Source organism: Scyliorhinus torazame, chromosome 3, assembly GCF_047496885.1.
Source record: "Scyliorhinus torazame isolate Kashiwa2021f chromosome 3, sScyTor2.1, whole genome shotgun sequence".
NCBI classification, from domain to species: Eukaryota; Metazoa; Chordata; class Chondrichthyes; order Carcharhiniformes; family Scyliorhinidae; genus Scyliorhinus; species Scyliorhinus torazame.
In genome coordinates, this window is record NC_092709.1 from 25,537,340 (window position 1) to 25,553,514 (window position 16,175).

At 49.6% G+C, this 16,175-nt stretch overlaps 1 long non-coding RNA gene across 1 annotated transcript in view; it reads right to left on the minus strand.

Annotated features, from left to right (window-relative positions):
* Positions 1 to 4,438: 4,438 nt before the first annotated feature.
* The window catches only part of LOC140409475 (uncharacterized), a 35,660-nt gene continuing 23,923 nt past the window's right edge, over positions 4,439 to 16,175 (minus strand). Inside the window, exon 2 of the long non-coding RNA XR_011940344.1 lies at positions 4,439 to 4,768. This is a non-coding gene — a long non-coding RNA (uncharacterized lncRNA). The remainder of the gene's footprint in view (positions 4,769 to 16,175) is intronic.

Below are 16,175 nucleotides of genomic sequence, written 5' to 3' on the forward strand. Positions count from 1 at the left end.
TTTTAACAGTAACTTTCAAAAGAGAATTTGATGCATACTTGAAGAAAAATATGCAGGGCCTTGGGAAAAGTAGAGGGGAGTGGGTCCAATTGGCTAGTGCGTTGAAGGAACTGGAACCATCAAAATGGCCTCCTTCTGTGCTGTCTGTCAGGAGTGCATTGTTGGAGTGGACTTAGTGGCCATCACTGAACCTTAAGTATCGTCTTTATTCATATGTGAGCAGAGGAATGGAGAGCATCACATCTCCGCACTATAGGATTCCCTGCACAGGCTAAAATGCATTAAAACGCCCAAGCAGAATATCGTGAAACCAGACCCAAGTTCACAGCTCCTGATGTCAAGATCTCAGTGCTTTGTTTTTCTAATTTTTCCAATGAAAGGGAATTTTAGCGTGGCCAATCCACCTACCCTGCACATTGTTGGGTTCGGGGGGGGGGGTGGGCGTGAACCCCTTGCAGACACGGAGAGAATGTGCAAACTCCACAAGGACAGTAACCCTGCAGATGGCCTGCAGCGGCTGCGCCGTACAACATGGTGTCGACTGTTCGCAGACCTGACCCGCCATCCACGATCCCACAGGCCATCCCCTGGCCACCACCACCAGTCCTCCCACCCTCGCGGAAGCCCCCATGGCCAGCAGCACGGATCCCGGCCGAGTGTGGCATGCTGGATACAGTCCGCAGCCGCCACGCTGGTTTTGTGACCGCTGAGACCAAACGCCGTCAGGAACTCAGCTCATCGGAGGCGGAGCATCACGGGAGGGCCGGCCAATGACGTGCCAACGCCATTGCAACAACGCGCGGCGTGCTACGCGATGATGCCATTTCCGAGGGTGCGGAGCATGGTTGACCAGCATCAAACTTGCGCTGGTCCCAACTTGGGCATCAGAGTCGATTCTCCACCCAATCGCCAATTACGATATCGCCATCGGGCAACGGAGAATCCCGCCCATAGTCTCTGAAATGAAGAATCCCGGCCCACATCTGAATGATGGCACGTTCAACAATGTAGCACTCCCTCACGACTGCACCAGAGTATCAATCTGGAATTAATGCTCAAATTACTGGACTCAGACTTACCTTTTAACTCAAAGGCACTGAGCCGAAGCTGACGCTTGATGTGTTATTTGAGGGAAAGGCCGGTAAAGGGAACAGGGCAGGCATTGGGGATTAGGAACCGTACTCATGTGAACGCTCAACAACAACATAGATTGGCTGGCCTGTTTCACACTGCCATTTTGTGTGACTATGTGCCTGAAGCACTCTTGTGGTAGCTCTGATTGACTGGTGAGTAATGGACATGGGAAAAGCCAAAAGGAAAGATGCCTGCCACTGTGTCGCTTAGCAGAACAGGAGAAGAAACTGAAGAGAAAGATAGCATGGTATTTATACTCAAAAAGACACATAAAAACACATCACTCTTCACGTCAGGTATTCAAAGTATTGGGTTGCACCTGCCATTTGCTGGAGGTGAAAAAGTATTTAACACTCCTGGTTTACAAATACCAAACTACCTCCAATACCATGTAAGACTGAAACATTTGAACAGCTATCTTATATGTGTTTCTGCTTTCAGTGCATCCACCTAAAAAGATATTTAATTAAATTGCATTTTTATTTTGTTCAATTGTAAACTGATTATAATATTTGCTAAGTGCCATTTCCACAATGAAAACAGATTTTTCCCATCGAACTGGTTCGTGGGAATAACTGCCTCATGCTTCCTGCCTTCTTTCAATTATCAATTGCTTCAGAAGCCTTTGAAGCTCTATGCTGATCTAGGTTCGACTTAAAAACGTCCAGGAATTTGCAACTATCACAGATCAATCATGAGCGAGCACATTTAACCACAACATATTCAAAACTTTCTTCTGCAGCTTCATTTATGAGCCACTCCACTTATGAGTCTAAATACGAGAAAATGGCACGTATTTATTTGCTCTGATAAAGATGATAAGCTGAGTAAACAAGTTCAGTCACCCACTCAGTACGTTGGAAAATACCATCAATCCAGGCCTTTCATACTACTCAACTAGTCTGTCTTGAAGTAAACTTGTCCGGTCCCCCGAGGGGTGTGTTGCAGACAAAGATCTTTGATTGCTCTATCTCAGGTCTTGATGGGTCAGAATGATACCCTAATCAAAGCTCAAATCTTTAAAAAACTGATATTGTGGTGAGGATGGAGATGTTCCTTCATGCAAAATTCAGCCGGCAAAAGTTATTTTTTACAATCAACGTGCTGAAATAATTTAAATTACTGGGATAATGATTGATTCTCTCTGGCACTTCTCGTTGCCCAATCTAATGATGTATCCAGCATTTTTTGCAGCCCTGCTTTAAGTGCTTGTCCTGATGGCTCAGTATCGCACAGGGTAGTTACATCCATACGACCTGGTGTGGACGGTGACATGAATTGATGACAGGGCACCAGGGATTTGTCAAAGAAGAGTTAAGGGACCATTTTCTACTTGGGGATGGAATAAACGGAAATGGAACTTGATCGAAATATTGTTGCAACGGCACGTGAAATGGCTTTTGAGTCAGGGTAAGAGCTCCCAAATTTGAAATCGAATACTTTCCGAAACTGCATGGAAGTGTCGAAGGCGACTATATATATGAGCGGGGTTCTCCCTTGCTAGTCCGCCTCGCTACCGCTGCCGGCGAGGACGGAGGATTTGGTGCTCAGCCAAATTTCCATTCACCGCAGCGGGGACGGGGAATCCCGCCGGCGCGAAGGAATGGAGAATCCCGCCAGCGGGAAGGAACGGAGAATCCCGTTAGAGCAAAGGAATGGGGAATCAAAGTCTATGGGCAAAATTTTCCCCCTCGTGACACCGCAAACTCGAACACGCGATCAGACGGAGAATCAGGCGTCCGGCCAAAATCGATATCTACGCTCGGTGTCAATTCGGGTCCCTCGCTGGTGGCAATAGTGAGGTTTGCGCCCCGCGCTGGCAGCGACATGCAAAACCAGTATTTGCATGCATTTAAATATGATTAGTGGGTTGGACACAATATGCTCCGCCCTTCCGCTTGCTCCACTCCTCTCAGGTGGAAGTCTCGCGGGGTGAATATTACAAATATTTAGAAATGTGGATTGGGCGCCATGGCTGTGGAGGGGAGCGGAGGCTGTACAAACACTGAAAACCCGTTGAAAACTGTCATGCTTGCTGAGGGATGGCTACCCGAACCGGGGGGGGCAGTAGCGGGTAGTGATGTAGTGCAAAGTCCATGGGCCTGGCACCCTCAAGATCAGGGTGGCCTGGCTCAGACCGCCATTGCTGCTTTTAAACGCACCCCTTTGGTGCTGTTTACAGGCTGCTGGCTGCTCACACTGCTGAGTGCTCATAGATTTTCATAGAATTTACAGTGCAGAAGGAGGCCATTCGGCCCATCGAGTCTACACCAGCTCTTGGAAAGAGGTCAACATCTCCACTCTATCCCCATAACCCAGTAACCCCACCCAACACTAAGGGCAATTTTGGACACTAAGGGCAATTTATCATGGCCAAGCCACCTAACCTGCACATCTTTGGGCTGTGAGAGGAAACCGGAGCACCCGGAGGAAACCCACGCACACACGGGGAGAACGTGCAGACTCCGCACAGGCGGTGACCCAAGCTGGAATCGAACCTGGGACCCTGGAGCTGTGAAGCAATTGTGCTATCCACAATGCGACCGTGCTGCCCTAACTCTCTCTGTGTCCTTTTCATGCTCAGAAGGCCTCTGAGGCTCTATCAGACTTGCGGGGTATACACGATCCAGGAGACGGCATGCCGGGCTCACGGGCACTGGACCACCTGCACCCCCCCTCCCCCCCCAGCTCACGGGTGAACCCAACCACCGATGGTAACCCCCCCAAGATGAGCCCTTCACCCCCAGGGGCTACCAACCCCTTTGCACACTGGGGCAGCGACCCAAGTGCCCCCGGGCTGGCTGCACAATTTTGAAGATGGCGACTCACCTCCTCGGATCCCCACAGCAGTCATTACGCTAGCTTCTTGTTTTTAAATAGATGTACTGGGTGGTGCCCCGTGACCACTCGCTAGGGAGGTGGTTAGATCACTGGAAACTGTGTATGTAAGCCACGTTGGCTGGCTTTGGTTATTGGTTGAGTGGATGTTATTTGTTCTGTTGTTTTTCCTCTTGACAATTATATTTAAAATTATATATGCCTTAATAAAATTTTTTTTTAAAAATCACTGGTGACCGTTCGATTGGGGGTCCTTCCCTTAAAAACGTTAGCTGCCTTCTCTCTCCACAGATGCTGTCAGGCCTGCTGAGATTGTCCAGTATTTTCTGTTTCTGTTTCAGATTTCTAATGTTCAGTTTTTTACTGATGTGAATGAAGCTAAGTTGTGAATAAAGTGATTGGACCTGACACTCACTGCCAATGCAGAAACCAAAGAATATTTGTATTGATGTTTGCTTCCACTACCTGGATCTGGATTTGTTTATTGCCACGTGCACCGAGGTACAGTGAAAAGTATTTTTCTGCGAGCAACTCAACAGATCATTAAGTACATGAAAAGAAAAGGAAATAAAAGAAAATACATAATAGGGCAACACAAGGTACACAATGTAACTACATAGACACCGGCATCGGGTGAAGCATACAGGGTGTAGTATTAATCAGGTCAAGGTCGGGGCCGCTCTTCCGGATTGGGCCTAATCCGCTTCCGGGTCGAGTCGGGTCATCTGGAGTGCAGCCAGGGCAGGTCGAGTCGGGTCAAAAGGTCTCTTCCATGGGCCGTGGAGGATCTTCAAACCTGCAAGGTAAGATAAAAGAGAAAGGTTAGTAATAATGTTAGTCTTAGAATTAAATTTTAAAAGATTAGCACGATTATAAGATATGTAAAAAGAAGATCTGTTCGGGAGAGCTCACAGAGAATCGCCATGCTCCGCTGCCATCTTGCACTGGAACCTGAATAGAGTAATGAATCTTTTTTAAATGATGATACAATTGATGTAGAGAAGGTGCTTTATTTGTCAAGGAATTTAAAACTAGGGACCGTGAATATAAGGTAGTTACCAATAAATCCAATACAGAATTCAGGAGTGATCTTCACTCAGAGAGTGGTCAGAGAGTGGAACTCACTATAACATGGTGCAGTTGGGGGTAATAGTATTGATGCTGGATGAACACATGAGGGAGAAAGGAGTAGACGGTAATGGTGATGTGTGAGATGGAGGAGGGTGGAAGGAGGCCCTTGTGGGGAGTGAGACTTATTCTGATCAGTGGCCTATTTCCGTGCTCTAAATTCGAGGTGAAAAAGAATTCTCTGCCGCCCTGCCAGGTCGGTGAGTTAGAATGATGCCCAGGAGCAGAGACGGCACTGTTGCACATGATCAGCTTAATGGCAGACAATAGGAGATTACTGCAGCAAGCACGTCAACTGAACTGATCGTCGCTGGACTGGAAGAAAACATGGCCTATTAATTAGGGCTGCCAATTCATTGGGTAAATGGATCGGCCCTAAATTCCAGGTTACGCAATTTCGCAGGGATTCGGCCAGAGAATCCACTGCAGCAAAGTAACTTCCTGGGGGATGGAGAAGGCGGTAAATTAGGACAACTTTCTCCACAATGTTCCAACCTTCACTAGTGTGGCCATATTCATTGTTGTTGAAGAGGGATGAATCAGATTGCATTGGTTATAGGGGACAGAAACAGGCTATTCAGCCAAACTAGTCAATGCCATTGTTCATCCGTTACTTGCATATCCCCCCCCCAACCCCCAGCATCTCCTATCTAAATGTATCGCTATAACTCTCTATTTCCTTCTCCCTGAAATGCTTGTCTAGCTTCCCATTCAGTGCTTCCGTATGATTTGCTTCAACCACTTCCTGTAGTAGTGGCCTCTACATTCTCACCACTCTTTGGGTAAAGAGGTTTCTTCCACGTCTCTATCAGATTTCTTGCTGACTACCTTATATCGACGGCCTCCACTGCTCATCCCCACAAGAGGAGACACTGACCGGGATTTCCCCGTCCCATCCGCTGACAGACCAGAAATTCCCACCCGTAGTCAACAGACCTTTGGCTGATCCGTCAAACTTTCCGTGCCACCGCAAGAACAGCCGTCACGGCTGGGACTGGAAAATCCTGGCCATTCTCTCTGTATCCACTCTACCAAAACCTATCATAATTCTAAAGAAATCTATAGGTCACCCTCAGCCTAATTGTTTTCAAGAGAAAAGAGACTCAGTCGGTCAATTCATTCTTGACTTGTATACTCACACATTTCTGGTATTAGAAACAAAGAAAATAGGAGCAGGAGGAGGCCATTTGGCCCTTCGAGCCAGCTCTGCCATTCATTATGATCGTGGCTGTTTCCACTTTTCCCCCATGGGCTTATACTCGCTGGTGTTTAGAACGATGAGAGGCGATCTGATTGAGGTATATAAAGTAATAAAAGGGATTGATAAAGTAAATGTAGACCAAATGTTCCCCCTTGTGGGGCAATCTAGAACGAGAGGTCACAGATATAGGTTGAGAGGTGGTAGATTTAGAACTGAGTAGAGGCGGAACTACTTCTCGGAGAGGGTGGTGAATTTGTGGAACTTGCTGCCCCATGGTGTGGTGGAGTCTGCGTCATTAAATGGTATCAGGAAGGAGATAGACATATTTCTGATTTAAAAACCAGGTTAAAGGGATATGGGGAACAGTAAGGAGGTGGATTTGTGACCAAAAAGAGATCAGCAATGATCTGATTGAATGGCGGAGCAGACTCCAAGGGCTGAATTGCCGACTCCTGCTCTTAATTCCTATGTTCCTATTCGCAAAAAGGTAAAACGGCTTTTAATATCTATTAGCAAAACACTTTGCCTGCAAAAATCACTGCTTACCTCACATTTAATCGCACCTCTAGCAGACATACTGGGCGGGATTCTCTCAGCCCACACCGGGCCGGAGAATCGCCGGGCGCGAATCGCGCGACGCCACCCCAACGTCAGTCCGCCGATTCTCCGGAGAGCAGGGAATCCGGCGATTCTCCGCCCGGGATGGGCCGAGCGGCCACAAAAAAAATCCGAGACCCGCCGCCGCCATCCACGCGTGGTCTTACCCAGCGGGACCTCGCCTTGCATCCTTCCAGTGGAAGCCTGGTGGGGGAGGAGGGGGGATTCGACCCCGGGGGGGCTTCCGCTGTGGCGTGGCCCGTGATCGGGGCCTACCGATCGGCAGGCCAGCCTTTCGGGCTGGGGACCTCTTTTGCTCCGCACAGTGCGCATGCACAGGGCGGTATCGGCAGCTGGAGCGGCGTGGGTCGCTCCAGTGCCGTGCTGGTCTCCTGTAGGGCTCAGAATCGCTGCTCCTGGGGGCCTGTTGACGCCGTCGTAAAACGCGACAGCGTTTACGATGATGTCAACACTTAGCCTCAGGATCAGAGAATCCCGCCCACTTTCTGTAAGCATTTTAACCTAGGTTTTAATAATATTAAGCTAGTGAGTCGAAACAAACCTATTAAAAATACTCGCAATGTCAGAATTTTTACAAATTTGATTCTGATCATTTCAGCAGAACTCCTTATTAAAACCAAATGATTCCTCTCCCTCCATGGACCTGTTTTTTTATTTATTTTTTATTTTTTTATTTTATTTTATTTTATTTTTAAAAAAAATATGTTTATTCAGATTTTCCAACAAAAGTTTTACAAACCTCCCCCATAACAAAAAGAAAAAGGAACACAAACACAACAATCGAAAATAATACAAAACTTATACATTGGGTTTCCCCCTTATATAGCAACCCCCCCATATGACATTCAAAGGTATCCTTGGGGAAGCCCCCCCCACCCACCCAAATACCCCCCTCGAAAGAGACCCCCCCCCCCCTCCACCCCCCCTCCCCTTGGGTTGCTGCTGCTGCTGACCTCCTCCTAACGCTCCGCGAGATAGCCTAGGAACGGTTGCCACCGCCTGAAGAACCCCTACACAGACCCTCGTAAGGCAAACTTTATCCTCTCCAGCTTAATGAACCCTGCCATGTCATTTATCCAGGCTTCCACCCTGGGGGCTTCGCGTCCTTCCATAATAACAAGATCCTCCGCCGGGCTACCAGGGACGCAAAGGCCAGGATACCGGCCTCTTTCGCCTCCTGCACTCCCGGCTCATCCGTTACCCCAAATAGTGCCAACCCCCAACTCGGCTTGACCTGGACTTTCACCACCTTGGACATAGTCCTCGCGAAACCCCTCCAGAACCCATCCAGTGCCGGGCACGACCAGAACATGTGGACGTGATTCGCCGGGCTTCCCGAGCACCTCCCACACCTGTCCTCCATCCCAAAGAACCTACTCAACACCATGGACCTGTTAAGATGCCGTCATCTATTCCAGCCTAGAATTAGAGCTAATCAAATCCCAATTATTTCTCGATCTCACAGTATTAAAAGAGGAAGCTGCTGTACTGGGGAATACTTACATTATAAAGTGTGCCCTACTCACATATTTCTGTAGGATATATTACTCTGCACCAGCTCTCAGGATAAACATGAATCTCGAGTGCGGTGCTGTGCTGTAGATACCCTCAAGTCAACATAACGCTTTCAACTCCTCAAAGAAACCGTTCAACCCAACAAATGTCTTCAAGTCCATTTAATGTCTTCATGCTCCTTTAATCTTCTGTATACTGCCCCATTCAGAGCTGCTACTAGTAATGTAAACATTTAAGTAAACCACCTTAGGAAAAATGAGGCGAAAGTTTCAAGGCCCTGCACTCAAGGACAGTGGATCGCCAATGCACAACCAATGTCAGCGAAGTGTGCAGGCTCTTTTCCAGGCATGCCCCTTTGGCTGCATGATTTTCCAGTTGCGGCCGGACCTGCCGACCCTGGAAGTGGTGAGGAGGCCGCCGCAGGGGTTCTCGGGTGGGGAGGGCGGCTGTTGGAAAGGCCCATCTCGGTGGTCTTGGACTTCATTCCAGCTGTAAAAAACGAATAAAACAAAACTCTGCCCTCCAGCCCTCACCTCCACCACACACACTCCCTATGCCCCAGCCATGCAAATCCATGCTCCCCACCCACACCCCGTGGCCCCTCACACTTTCCATGTCACCCTATTCCCCTCTAGGATCCTCTGGGTCCTTCATAACCTCAGCAACAAAAAATGCCCTTTTTAAAATATTCATTCACAGGATGTGGGCTTCGCTGTTTAGGCCAGCATTTATTGCCCCATCCCTAGTTGCCGTTGAAAAGGTGGTGGTGAGTTGTCTTCTTGAACCGCTGCAGTGCTTGAGGTGTAGGTACACCCAGGTGCTGTTAGGGAGGGAGTTCCAGGATTCTGCCCCAGCGACAGAGAAGGAACGGCGATATATTTCCGAGTCAGGGTGGTGAGTGACTTGGAGGGGAACCGCCAGGTGGTGGGGTTCCCAGGTATCTGCTGCTCTTGTCTTTCTAGATGGTAGTGGTTGTGGGTTTGGAAGATGTTGTCTAAGGAACCTTCTACCCACTCCCTGTGTCCCCTCATATCCTCCATGACAACCTATGCCACTTTATCCATCCTGTCACCCTATATAGTCCCAATGCCAACTCATGCCAACCCATGCCCTCAGCCCACCACCCTTTCACTCTTACACCTCCAATACCAACTCAACTCATCCAGAACCCACTATGGGCAGACCTCAGGACCCAGCTAGAGATTAAATGAAATAAAGTTCTAAGTGTCCCTACTTGGAGATTTTCATCAAACTTCGGACTGACAGGCAGCCAACTGGAAAAATGGCAGATTGTGAGATCAGTCCTGCAGTGCAAATTCTATCATGAAAGTCCTCGGGTTTATGTCAACAGACAGAGAGAAATAGCAAACACTTTAAAAAATGGCAGCATTTTAAAAACACTTAAGACCGGGAGATTTAAATTATTTGACCGCTTGATAGTTCTAATCAGCTTGACAGTTCTGGTACGTTTAGCCATTTTCTATGTACATTAATGTCTACTTTTAACAATCTCAAAGGGCACCTCATCCCTCCCAACCATGTCCCTGGCTCTATCCAGCAGGGTACCCAACCTCTCCAAAAGGGAGCTTTAGACCTTCTCTTGAAAGGTCATGGGCGGGATTCTCCCATTCGGCGGCAGAGTGTCCACGCCTTCGGAAACGGCATTGCGTTTCATGACGGCGTGAACGGGCTGCTGGGAGCATCGATTCTAGACCCTACAGGGGGTCAGCACGGCGCTGGAGCGGCTCACGCGGCTCCAGCCTCACATCCCGGCGCGAGCTGTGTGCCGCGGGATCCGCGCATCCGCAGTGGTGCCGGCGCCAACCCGCGCATGTGCGGTGGCCTCCCTCAATGTGCCGGCCCCGACGCAACATGGCGCGGGAGTTCAGGGGCCGGCGCGGAAGAAAATAGGCTCGGGGAGTGAGAGGCCGGCCCGCCGATCGGTGGGCCCCGATTGCGGACCAGGCCCCATCGGAGGCCGCCCCCCCCCCAGGGTCAGAGCCTTCCTCCCCCTCCCCCACAGGCCACCCCCCAACCCTGCGCACAGAGTTCCCGCCAGTTGCGACCAGGTGTGGACTACGCCGGCGGGACTGCCTTTTTAGAGTGGCCGCCCGGCCCATCCCGGGCCGAGAATCGGCGGCCCAGCCGCGTACAGCAGCCTGCGACCGGCACCGCGCCAAACGCGCCACACCAATGGCGCCGATTCTCCACTCTGCGGAGAATCACGTGTCGCCGTCGGGGCGGTGTGGCCTGGTTGCGGGGATTCTCCGGCCCGACCCCGGGCTGGGCGAATCCCGCCCCTGAAGTCCACAAGCCATATTTTGAAGATGCCAGTTATAGAAATTGGATCTGTTTGAAGGCATGTTTACATGTGCAGCTGCCTCTGTAAATTGCAGATATGCAAATTACAACCCATCTCTTGGCAAAAATGGTCGGTGCCGGGCTCTAGCAGGACTTCAGGAATCAGTATCCACCGCCAATTTGGCTAAGCTGGAGGCCCTCTCCATCTTGATGAAAATTCAGGCCTAGGTCTCTGAAAGGCAGAATCGATGAAACACTCCTTCAGTACTTCACTGGTGTGTCTGCCTATGGCAAGTCTCTGGGGTGGGACTTCATCTAACAAGCTTCTGACTCAGAGGAAAAAGTTCACTGACATAAACTTTCATCATTCAGTTTCCAATTGCTCCCAGAACACCAGAGTAAAATTTCTAAGTCTGAATAGAATGGGCTTTCTCTTATTTTAAGTCTCAAATAAAGCATGAACAATACCACAGGAAAAGACTGGCTCGTAACATTGAAAACAGCAGCAGTTCCATGTGGAATGCTTGGGTTAACCTTTTTATTTATGGGGCGCATGTGGCGCAGTGGATGGGACTGCGGCACTGAGGACCCGGGTCCGAATCCCGGCCCTGGGTCACTGTCCGTGTGGAGTTTGCACATTCTCCCCATGTCTGCATGGGTTTCCTCCGGGTGCTCCGGTTTCCCCCCACAGTCCAAAGGTGTGCAGGTTAGGTGGATTGGCCATGCTAAATTGCCCCTTAATTGGAAAAAAATAATAATTGGGTACTCTAAATTAAGAAAACAAAACCTTTTTATTCATTCAGCTTCTTTACCTGGCAGCGTCATCTAATCACTCTCAATTGTGCATTCCTTTGTCCATATTGGAGTTAAAATACACTTCAAACCATCTAACACTGGGCTGGATTCTCCACTCCGTAACTCCGGCAACGCGGATCGCGATCGGTCGGAGAATCGGGTGTCTTGCGAGCTCATATCAGTTCCAATTCAACTGCAGCGGGACAACATAGAACAAAGAACAAAGAAATGTACAGCACAGGAACAGGCCCTTCGGCCCTCCAAGCCCGTGCCGACCATGCTGCCCGACAAAACTACAATCTTCTACACTTCCTGGGTCCGTATCCCTCTATTCCCATCCTATTCATATATTTGTCAAGATGCCCCTTAAATGTCACAATCGTCCCTGCTTCCACCACCTCCTCCGGTAGCGAGTTCCAGGCACCCACTACCCTCTGTGTAAAAAACTTGCCTCGTACATCTACTCTAAACCTTGCCCCTCTCACCTTAAACCTATGCCCCCTAGTAATTGACCCCTCTACCCTGGGGAAAAGCCTCTGACTATCCACTCTGTCTATGCCCCTCATAATTCTGTAGACCTCTATCAGGTCGCCCCTCAACCTCCGTCGTTCCAGTGAGAACAAACCGAGTTTATTCAACCGCTCCTCATAGCTAATGCCCTCCATACCAGGCAACATTCTGGTAAATCTCTTCTGCACCCTCTCTAAAGCCTCGACATCTTTCTGGTAGTGTGGCGACCAGAATTGAACACGATACTCCAAGTGTGGCCTAACTAAGATTCTATAAAGCTGCAACATGACTTGCCAATTCTTATACTCAATGCCCCGGCCAATGAAGGCAAGCTTGTCATATGCCTTCTTGACTACCTTCTCCACCTGTGTTGCCCCTTTCAGTGACCTGTGGACCTGTACACCTAGATCTCTCTGACTTTCAATACTCTTGAGGTTCTACCATTCACTGTATATTCCCTACCTGCATTAGACCTTCCAAAATGCATTACCTCACATTTGTCCGGATTAAACTCCATCTGCCATCTCTCCGCCCAAGTCTCCAAACAATCTAAATCCTGCTGTATCCTCTGACAGTCCTCATCGCTGTCCGCAATTCCACTAACCTTTGTGTCGTCTGCAAACTTACTAATCAGACCAGTTACATTTTCCTCCAAATCATTTATATATACTACAAAGAGCAAAGGTCCCAGCACTGATCCCTGCGGAACACCACTGGTCACAGCCCTCCAATTAGAAAAGCATCCTTCCATTGCTACTCTCTGCCTTCTATGACCTAGCCAGTTCTGTATCCACCTTACCAGCTCACCCCTGATCCCGTGTGACTTCACCTTTTGTACTAGTCTACCATGAGGGACCTTGTCAAAGGCCTTACTGAAGCCCATATAGACAACATCCACTGCCCTACCTGCATCAATCATCTTTGTGACCTCCTCGAAAAACTCTATCAAGTTAGTGAGACACGACCTCCCCTTCACAAAACCATGCTGCCTCTCACTAATACGTCCATTTGCTTCCAAATGGGAGTAGATCCTGTCTCGAAGAATTCTCTCCAGTAATTTCCCTACCACTGAAGTAAGGCTCACCGGCCTGTAGTTCCCTGGATTATCCTTGCTACCCTTCTTAAACAGAGGAACAACATTGGCTATTCTCCAGTCCTCCGGGACATCACCTGAAGACAGTGAGGATCCAAAGATTTCTGTCAAGGCCTCAGCAATTTCCTCTCCCGCCTCCTTCAGTATTCTGGGGTAGATCCCATCAGGCCCTGGGGACTTATCTACCTTAATATTTTTTAAGACGCCCAACACCTCGTCTTTATGGATCTCAATATGACCCAGGCTATCTACACACCCTTCTCCAGACTCAACATCTACCAATTCCTTCTCTTTGGTGAATACTGATGCAAAGTATTCATTTAGTACCTCGCCCATTTCCTCTGGCTCCACACATAGATTCCCTTGCCTATCCTTCAGTGAGCCAACCCTTTCCCTGGCTACCCTCTTGCTTTTTATGTACGTGTAAAAAGCCTTGAGATTTTCCTTAACCCTATTTGCCATTTACTTTTCGTGACCCTTTCTAGCCCTCCTGACTCCTTGCTTAAGTTCCTTCCTACTTTCCTTATATTCCACACAGGCTTCGTCTGTTCCCAGCCTTTTAGTCCTGACAAATGCCTCCTTTTTCTTTTTGACGAGGCCTACAATATCTCTCGTTATCCAAGGTTCCTGAAAATTGCCGTATTTATCCTTCTTCCTCACAGGAACATGCCGGTCCTGAATTCCTTTCTATTGACACTTGAAAGCCTCCCACATGTCAGATGTTGATTTGCCCTCAAACATCCGCCCCAATCTAGGTTCTTCAGTTCCTGCCTAATATTGTTATAATTAGCCTTCCCCCAATTTAGCACATTCACCCTAGGACCACTCTTATCCTTGTCCACCAGCACTTTAAAACTTACTGAATTGTGGTCACTGTTCCCGAAATGCTCCCCTACTGAAACTTCTACCACCTGGCCGGGCTCATTCCCCAATACCAGGTCCAGTACCGCCCCTTCCCTAGTTGGACTGTCTACATATTGTTTTAAGAAGCCCTCCTGGATGCTCCTTACAAACTCTGCCCCGTATAAGCCCCTGGCACTAAGTGAGTCCCACTCAATATTGGGGAAGTTGAAGTCTCCCATCACCACAACCCTGTTGTTTTACTCTTTTCCAAAATCTGTCTACCTATCTGCTCCTCTATCTCCCGCTGGCTGTTGGGAGGACTGTAGTAAACCCCCAACATTGTGACTGCACCCTTCTTATTCCTGATCTCTACCTATATAGCCTCACTGCCCTCTGAGGTGTCCTCCTGTAGTACAGCTGTGATATCCTCCCTAACCAGTAGCGCCACTCCGCCACCCCTTTTACATCCCCCTCTATCCCGCCTGAAACATCTAAATCCTGGAACATTTAGCTGCCAAACCTGCCCTTCCCTCAACCAGGTCTCTGTAATGGCAACAACATCATAGCTCCAAGTACTAATCCAAGCTCTAAGTTCATCTGCCTTACCCGTAATACTTCTTGCATTAAAACATATGCACTTCAGGCCACCAGACCCGCTGTGTTCAGCAGTGCTCCCTGTCTGCTCTGCCTCAGAGCCCCACTGTCCCTATTCCCTAGTTCTCCCTCAATGCTCTCACCTTCTGACCTGTTGCTCCCGTGCCCACCCCCCTGCCAGGCAGGATTCTCTATTTCTGAGACTAATAGGGCCAGATTCTCCAATTCTGAGGCTAAGTGCGGAGGATCTGTGGGGTTTTAACGTGGAAGAAAAACGCCGCTATCCCCTCACCCAATATGCCACCGGTGAGGGGCTGGCAGCCGCGCCACGTAAAACTCCGGGCACGTTGGCGCAGTAGTTCGTGCTGCTGCCTCACGGCACCGAGGTCCCAGGTTTGATCCCGGCTCTGGGTCATTGTCTGCTTGGAGTTTGCACATTCTCCCCGTGTTTTTGTGGGTTTCGCCCCCACAACCCAAAGATGTGCGGGTTAGGTGGATTGGCCACGCTAAATTGTCCCTTCATTGGAAAATATTAATTGCGTACTCTAAATTTATTTTTTTTAAACTCCCGGCCTCCACAAAATAAACGGTAGGCAAATGACCGAGTCCTTGGCCGCGCATGCGCACGCCGACGACCTGCAGCGGTCGCATCATAAAACATGGCGCAGGCCGTGCGTCTACCCGACCTGCCAGATAATGCCACCCCCTGGCCACCTCCCACCAGTCCCTCCAGCCCTCGCGAAACCACCCCCCCCCCCCCCCGGCCAGCAGCACAGCTCCCACCTAACTGTGGCGGCACTGGACACAGTCCGCAGCCGCCACGCCGGGTTCCCGCACGGCTGAGACCACAAGTGAACCGCACTGTCGGGAACTCGGTCCACCGGGGGCGGAGCATCGGGGGAGGGCCTTCTCGTGATGTGCTGAGGCCGTCGCAATGGCGTGCGGCGCGTTATGCGATAATGCTGTTTCGGAGGGGCGGAGCATATGAAACCTGCGTCAAACAGGCGCCGCTCCGATTTTGCCGTCAAAAGGGATTCTCCGCCCAATTGCCAATTAAGATATCGGAGTCGGGGAACGGAGAATCCCGCCTGATGCACGATCAACGACCACTAAAGCGAGGTTGTAGTCCAACTGAAGGCTTTAATCAGCTAGATGTTTCCCCCAGCAGGTCAGGTACAGAATGAGGGCTGCTGGGGCGGCACGGGTTCTTATACCCCACCTAGCAGGGCGGAGCTATCATACATTCTAACCAATAGAAAGCATACAGTTTCCACCAATGGTGCTTTAGCCTATCCGGTACCGTAATACCTATAATACCACACCGCCCTAAGTGTTCACGCCAACGCAGAATTTGTGGACGTTCACAGCAGCAAAATTCAGCGACTGTAGAGGGGCTAGCAACGGCGCCACATGGAACACAATCGATTCCAATTAAAAACAGTACGGGTTCACTGGGTACGTGATTGACACTCGGGAGGCTGACAAGCTGCAGCCGCACATACAAATTACACTCCCCACTCACACTCATCCCAGCCAACAAGGTGGCACTGGCTGTGCTGGTGCGCACCCATACAGCTGATGGGTCGACTGGGGCCAGAGGGCACC